Below are 6,100 nucleotides of genomic sequence, written 5' to 3' on the forward strand. Positions count from 1 at the left end.
AAAGAAAGAAAGATAGAAAAAAGTTAGAAGTAATTATGAAACCTGAACAAAAAAAAAATCGAATAAAACTCAGAAAAAGGTCGAATAATCGGCGACTTGTATCCAAGCTATCAAAAGCTGAAGAGTCAATCTTTTATCTCTTTCTCTACAATTATATGAATGCGATTTTGTCTGTGCATGTGTGTGAGTTCGTTCCTTATAGACTCCGAAACATCTGAGCAGACTTTTTTTTTTTTAATTTACAGAACTTTACTGTATAAGTCTGGAAGATATTTTAGTTAAGTTTTGTCTCAGAATACCTCCTATAATTACCGATAATCGATAATCGAAACCATTATTTTAATTTATCTATCATCGATAAAACCGTCTTCGTTTAGCAACAATGACAGAACAACGGGCCGTGAAAATTCTACTCTGGGTAAGTTGATAGCGTGTTCTTTTTTTTTTTTTTTTCTTTGCACGATGTGGTATGTAGGTTCAAACTTCGCACGTAAATTTCTTAGTTATTTTTTTCATTAACTGCAAAGAACTTTATAAGACTTGAAAATTTATGTGTTTTTTCTTTCTTTATTTTTCGCATGATGTAGGTTCAAACTTCACACGAAAATTTCTTAATGTTTTTTTTTCATTAATTCGAAAGAAGTTTATATAAAATAATCTTATAAAAGAAACAGTAGGTTCTCTTGAGTGCTGTGTAGAATAACATATTTTGGACTAAGTTATTACATGGAGGCATGTGAAGCTTCCTCCCGGGCGATTTCACGGATTTCGGTGACAATAAAAATATAGGAGTGTGAAATATTCGTTGATCATCATTCAATCACGGGCAACGTCGGGTCTCCCTGCTAGAACGAAAATACAAATGAAATTACAAACATAAGGAAAAAAGGCGAAAAAAAAAGACAGGAAAAACTGTTTTCATTTTATCTGTATTACTATAATTTTTTTTGTGTATTGATATTCATATTAAAAACCTTTTTCTCTATTTATTTCAAAAGAAAATAAAACTTTGTTATATATGGGTCGTGGAATTGCATTCACTAGCAAAAGATCTAGCTAATTTGCATATTCTGTTAAACATTCATTTGAATTAATTCCCTATTAGTTTTTTCGAGTTTCTTGTGAGATGATCATCTTTAGTTAACTATTATGTGTAATTATATTCATGCAGATATTCTACATGATTTATACTTGTGTAATATTTGCGTGAAAAGCTTAGAGTAAACACAAACCTCTTTCTATATATATTTATGCATGCGTACATATATTTGTTTAAAAAATGTTGCCTACCAAACTCCTCTGTCAGTTTTTGGTCCACAGACACGAAACTTAATATAATTTTGCATTAAATACCAACCCCTATTAATTCTTATTAACTCCTAATTATGCATTGAACGAAAACTACAATACTTAATACGTTGCACTTTATAGACCGACAAGCAAGATAAGAGAAATATTATAAAAATTGTGAAATAAATTCTACAGAGTGCATGTTTAGAGGCGGCGAAATTTAGATTAACAACTATATTTGGCAACTTATCGATTATCTCTAGTTCAGCTTGGTTTGGCAATTCGTCATGAAGAGACTGACGCCCGAGCAGCATTTGTCAATTGCAAATAAATAATACGATCAATTTATTGAGGGAAACATTTGATGAACGAATAATTTCATGAAATGGACCTGTCAACTGGTCATATCATCTGTTCTATTTAACTCCATTAGATTATTTTCTTTAGGTATATGTAAAGTCCCATGTGTATGCTGATAAACCAGACACAATAGACCACTTGGAAGACAGCATTCAACGCGTTATTGCCGAAATACAGCCTAATTTAATGCGTAGAATTGTGAAAATTAGACATCTAGTTTATGCCATATACACCCGAGCCACGCGAGCCACGCGAGCCATTCGCCTGAAAAGTGTATCTAGATTAGAAATGCAAACAATTAATCTTTAGAATAAACCACCTATTAATATAATAAAAAAAATATTTTTCTATGATTTATTTTAATTTAAAGTTCGCCGCCTCTAAAAAAGAAATACCCTTTATATAATACCAACTAGTTATGAGCCTTCTGGTCACGATTATTTCTAGCATATTTCGATATCCAAGATTCCATGAACAACGCTTATTTCCCAGAACTACTCGCCCCTGGAACATTGTTCCACTGTCCTGCTTCCCGGTTGAATACAACATGGTAGCCTACAAATCCAATGTAAACTAGTTGTTGTTGTGTCGTCCCCATGAATAATCTAAATTCTACCCAATTTACACCATTAACACTACCACCTTACATTTATTAACGTTTATCCTCGAGAGGCTTTCGGGCCTTGATAAGTGGTGACTCCCAAGTGGAAAAAAAATATATCTAAAATACTGAAAACGTACAATCTCTGGTCCGCCTCGCCAATCTTTCACGAAAAACACCCGTCTAGCTGAATCCACTGTCAAAAGTTTCCCCCACTCTTTATCTGTGCCTAAATCAAAACGCGGATTCCATGAACAAAGTTTCTTTCTTAGAACTGCACGCCTGTGAAACTCTGTTCCGTCTGCCTGCTTCCCACCGGACTACAACTTGGATGTGTTCAAGTCCAACGTTAACAAATTCCTAATGAACCGCCCCCTTAAGTAAACACTTCATCAAATCTCCACACTAACGTAATATACTTGCAATAACCCTTATCCCTGAGTGGCTTCCGGGCCTTGATAAGTGGTGATCACTGTGTAAAAAAAAAAAAGATACACATATCTAATGTGAAAACAATTAATCTTTTTGTCAAACAAGTTTTACCACTAACAAGATTCTTTCTGCTCCTCTAACAGCTTTCACGAAAAGAGACAACTGATGAGTAAAATCAAACTGAGAAAGCACAGTCTTACACCATGATTTAATGTGACAGGTAAATTAACGCGGAGGAATACAAAGGAACATTCCGCATCAAAAAGAGCGCATTAATTGGTTTTCCTTTACTTATGTTTACGCCTTATTAATAAATATGTACTATGGCCCATTCTTAATAAGACACCATACATACATACTAGCTGGTATATTAGTTCCATGATATGCTTTTTGGTCCCCCGAAAAAAAAGAGGGTCGACCCGTAAATTCACTCATGTCCGTTCGTCCGTTCGTCTGTCCGCACTTTTCTCAATAACTACGTCATCGATTTTTTTTTAATTTTGCAAAAACATTAAACATGATATGAGTAAAAAAGTAATAGAACGGATTTTCCGGGAAAACCCTGGTTGTCCCCCTAGGGATGCCTTTCAGGTAAAAATGGCTAAAATTGACACTTTTGTGCTTATTAAAAAAATTGATGCCTTGGAATTTTATAAAACTTTCTGAAAAGTTGTAACTTACTGATTTCTACATAATTTTGTTTGTCTATACTTCGCAATAACTCTTGGGTGTGCCCCAGGGGCTCTTTTAGGGCTAATAAAAACACGCCATTTTTAGGACTATTTTACCATATTTGTCCAAAATTTTCTGTGTATGTCTATTTAGCAGTTTTGCATGATGCTGAACTCAAATTTAAATATGTTAAGGCCCTGAGGACTTTTGGTGCTAAATCTTTTTTTTGCATTATGCAGAACTCAAATTTACATATGTTATGGTCTAAAACTGCACCGTTTGTTCATTTTAAACCAGGATTTGACGTTCCCTGGATATATTTAGGGCTAATGGGCGGGGGTGGGGGAAAATGCTGAAGTTAGTCATTTTTTTATGCCTCGTTTCTTGTGCTCTCACGGGGGACCATACATGCTTCACTTGTTTATAGTGAGATAGGCTTACATAAGGGCGCTAATAAACCGCCCTTTTTCTGTTATAATCATTTTCACAACAAGAAGGTAAGGAGCTTGATTCATTTGTCAGCGGCTTTTAGATACGCACATTGTTCAGAATATTTTCATAAATAGTTCGTATTATTGCCTATTATTACGTAAACACAGTCTGGATACACAGAATATCAGAATTATATATGGATGGAATATCCACACACACACACACACACACACACACACACACACACACACACACACACACATATATATATATATATTTATATAATGATATATAGTCGTGGAAATTTCTTTCAAACCTTTAAAACTATAACAAAAATGTCCTTCGTTGGAAAATTATTTTGTCAGTAAGTCAATGAATTTCCTGATTCACTGAATCGTTTTACTTATATGGACAAACAATAGCACCAATGTTCTTAAAGGAATCATCAGTTGTTTACCCTGAAGTACTGTTTCGAGGATAAAATTAAACTAGTATCTGTGTGCGTGTAAACGAAACAATCTCTACCCAATTACTCTGTCAATTTTTGGTTTACAAACTTGAAAAAAACTTAGTATACAGAGGATTCGAATCTGTGGAACAAATTCAGTTTTAAGTTTTGAAACATTATGTTGAACAAAGATGGCGGGGTAGTTCAGATCAGTAACCAAGATGGCGGCCAAGAATCAAATGCGGTCCGTGACGTAGTTAATGGCGAACTGATTGAATCCAAAATTCAACAATTTTTATAATAATTTTGAAAGGTTTTCATTGGTTGTTTAGCACAGCTGGTGGTTATAAAAATGATTAGCGAATCCATTCGTCACATACCCGCACCAGTCCTCTGAACGGGAAGGTCTCTTAGCGGCTTCGGCTGCAGGGAGACAGGGTAGTAGTACTCGTCAAGGATTCGTTATTTGACACTCAGCCCGACAGGTAAAGAGTCGGGAACCGGCCCAGCGCCTGTCGGACTGAGGTACACCACCTAGGTAATACCTAGGAGGTCCACCCTCCCAGGCCTTGCCACTGGGATTTCCGGTTGAGTAAGTTTATCGCTTACTGCCTGAGGCGCCCCGACCGGGGAATACCGACGGCGTTACTCAGGCAATTTTTACAATTGCAGGAGTACCCCTCCTTTAGGGGAGCCTGCTTGATCCCCACCTTCTGGCCTTGTGCCACATATTGCTGTGGTGGGCTGCAATTAAATCTCTACCCCCATTAGTTCGTCTTTTGGCTGTATACGTTTTCTCTTGCGCTGAATTGTTACTAATTATTGTTATTGTTATCTTTATTGTTAAATTTGTTATTTCTTTCCTTTCTTTTCCCCCGTCACTATCTACTAGCACCGGATTTTTATTCATTACGCCAACGGATCCTACCAAGGAAAAGACGGACAATGTAAACGAAGGCTGGAAGAAGCCCCCTACAGTTAAAATAGATCTAGAGACCTTCTTGACCGAACGAAGAAATGCGCAGAGCACGTAACTAAAAACGGCATAACCTTGGAGCAACCTAGATTGCAAGAATTCGCTAAGAAAACATTTCACTTTTAGTGATAGACCGAAAAACCAAAAAGCTCATTCGTTCGACCAAATTAATAGCGACCATTGGCATGAGAGCCGAAAGAATAACTAAGGCTCGCGGATACAACACCTGGGCAGCCCTTTTTAAAACTGAGGAAGACTGCGTGAAACTGTCTCAAAATGAGATAATTATGAATAATTACATCCTTAGAATGGAGTACCTGGGGCGAAGGAGGACTACCGTGTCCATCTTTGAAGTTTCTGGCGCAGTCCCAGGGGAGTACTTAGCTGCTTATCTCCTCCAATTTGGAGACATAACAGGGGTCAGTGTGGACCATTATAATGGCAACTCGGCTTCTGACCTTTTAATAAATAAGGAGGAGTACTTCAAAATACCGTACTACATGGAAGCAGAAACTGAAAAATTGCCAATTGTGGTGGCAGGAAGGCGTCTGGCATGCTAGATATGCGGGGAAGTGGTGCACTTAACATACACGTGCCCCAAGAAACGATCAACGCTCAAAACCCCCCAAAAATCGAGTATTAGGCCACTTAGAACCAAATGCACAGGTTGGTTCAAAAATACCTGATGCAGAGGAGAAATCTAACAAAGACACCCAACCAAAAATATCACCTGATGATTTCGAAGCAGTTTGCAACACGGAAGCAGCCTCCCCCCCAAAAAAATGACGAATGGAAGCTCGTTCTACTGAAGAAATCGTCATCTAAATCTTACGCATAATCCCTTACAAAGAAGGAAAACCTGGAAATAAGGACAAGCAAAGACCCTGGA

Source organism: Euprymna scolopes, chromosome 10 (assembly GCF_053919585.1).
Source record: "Euprymna scolopes isolate OS-2025 chromosome 10, ASM5391958v1, whole genome shotgun sequence".
NCBI classification, from domain to species: Eukaryota; Metazoa; Mollusca; class Cephalopoda; order Sepiida; family Sepiolidae; genus Euprymna; species Euprymna scolopes.